Source organism: Cyprinus carpio, chromosome A17, assembly GCF_018340385.1.
Source record: "Cyprinus carpio isolate SPL01 chromosome A17, ASM1834038v1, whole genome shotgun sequence".
NCBI classification, from domain to species: Eukaryota; Metazoa; Chordata; class Actinopteri; order Cypriniformes; family Cyprinidae; genus Cyprinus; species Cyprinus carpio.
The window spans coordinates 2290920-2293568 of NC_056588.1; positions in this window are offsets into that span (position 1 = coordinate 2290920).

Sequence of the window (2649 nt, forward strand, 5' to 3'; positions counted from 1 at the left end):
AGGAACGGCTGCTGTAGCAAACGCATTCCAGATAGCGCAGAGGCAACTGCACGACCCACTCGCTGATTTTATTGTGCACGTCATAATATGATTACCGGGCCGAGTGGAGCTGAAATCCATACGTGCGTTATGTCATTCGAAAATCCATGGATCGGTGGAATACCGAATGGGCTCGGCCGCAGGAGCGTCTGGAAAGGCTTTAAATCTGGACGAGCGTCATCCTGTCCGTCACATCTCTCCGCCCTACAGTGCAATTTGGCCGCATATGAGCTAGGGCGGTGTGGTGCAATTTGTGGCAAGCTGGTTGAATTTGCATATGGATATGGCATGCAGCGTGAAATAATGAATATTCTCCAATGGAAAAAAAAAAAAATACAAAAAAAAAAAAAAACTGGCGATTTATGATTCATAGTGGTATATGATTTACTCTGTGTGTGGACTGCAGTTTTTTACCAACCAAACAAAAAAAAAAAAAAGTCAGCATGAAACATTACTACATAATTGGCTTATTGATTATTTGCAGGCGATCATGGTCAGGCTCAGTGTTGTGTGTGTCCAAAATAATATTCACACCCACTAATTACTAAATTATAAATATGATAATACTCGCTGGACATTAGTCAAATCATAACAGGGTTTTACCCGCCAAAAAAAATCTAAATCTAGAGACAGGTGGCAGGGTGTATTCATTTGATCATGCTGCTAACTTTTCTATGTGGTGGCGTCCCAACAGGGAGGCCCGATTACTTGGTAAAAACTTTGGTTTTGCTTTAGTATATGACGGGGCGCCCCTGGTGGTAAGACTCTTGAGCTTAGGAAAAAAAAAATATTAACTATGCGATCTGAATGCTGTTGATTTGCAAATTTCATTTTCCTTTAGAAGTAGGCTTGACCAGATTGTTTTTCTTTAACAAACTTTTGCAAGTGCTTGGCAGATGTTAAGGCTTGATTATGCAAATAATATTTCGTCAGTTAAAATGAAAATAAGACCTGAGCTTTATTATATTTGGTAACAAGCAGTTTCAGGAATGATATGGTCGGAAAGCCTTATGGGGGACTATTTGTCCAATGATCTACGTGGTTATGTGAGGAACATTGGGAGTAATTATTGATTTCGAAATCCATCTTCACCGACAAGTAAACAGTGTTGTGAAAAAAAAAATCATCATTTTTTTTCAGTTAAGGAAAATTGTCCAAACTGAAATAAAAAAATTCTGTTTATACAAACTTTTATTTCAAAGAGGGCTTGGACTATTTGTAATGCTTTATACTTAGGGCATAAGTGAAATCTTGGTTAAGCGTCTTTAGTATGTCAGAATGCTGCAGCAAGGACTTTTAACTAACACTAGAAAACGGATATATATAATACCTGTGTTGGTATCTTTGCACTTGGTCTTCCCTGTAAAAATATTGAATACAAATACAAGTGTTTGTGTTTGTGTATAAAGCTCTGATTGCGTCAGGCTCCTGGAGTAGGGAGCATAAGGGCGATATGCTTGGTTCCTTTACCAAAACTCCGCGCTGGGCCCAATCACACTCTTTATGCACTCTGCTCCTCCGTGCTGCACTCTCAAGGCAGTCTTCTTTTTGTGAGATACTGTCGCAACCGGTCTTGTCTCAGAGGCAGGAGTGGAGTAGAATGCGCCGACTTCTTTTCTGTTCGCGGCTCCTAACACTTTTGAATGCTCATGCCTCATTATCTGTAAAATAAAATCACTCAGCAAGGGCATGGACATTTTTAAACAAGGACTAAAGACTGTATTTTCAGGCTTTCATCATTGTTTCCACAGACAATTGGGAATGACTTTTTTTTTATTTTAATTATTTTGTTTCCTATGTTTTAAAGTTTTGTTTGGTAGCGTTTAGTATATACTGCTGTGTTGTACTGCAGGGCACTTTGGTCAATTTTTATGGTTTTGAAAGTGTGCTTTATAAATTAAAAGGTTGAGTTGAGTTGAGAATAATAATTAATAAAAAACACATCATATAGTTTGAGAATAAAATAATATACCAAAGTACTACAATATATATATGCGTATAGATTATGATATATATATCCTATACCCAAGTACTATATATGATAGAGAGAGATAGCTATATCTATACTTATAATATTAAGTATAGTATATATTATCTGTTTGAGTAATAGGTTACCATAATGTGTAATGTCTGTGATTACCTTTTTGACATCTGGTTCTTAATGTTGCTGACAATTTAATATATCACAAGAAATCCTGAAAACAGTATCACAGTGCCGAACACACCCCCAATGAGAACAACTGGGGCAGGGGCCAGGCAACTGTTCGCAGAACTACGCTGATAATATCTCAGCCATAGTTTTATTGATTTCTGAAGGTTCATGTGACCACTGAGACCGGGAGTTAATGATCTTCGTGAAAATTCAGGGTGCTTGGTCATTCACATGGAATAAAATGAGCATATTACGGGCCATATATTCAGTCATACAATATCATTAGTTCTTGATTAAAATTATAATAATATTGTCGCAAAATTGGGCTGGGTGGCGACTGTATTTTTGCATCAACTACATGCAACTTTTTAGTGTAGCACATAGAGCTTCTTCTTTAAAAAAACATTAAAAATCTGATGGCCTTATTTGAAAGGTAGTGTAGTATATATATATATATA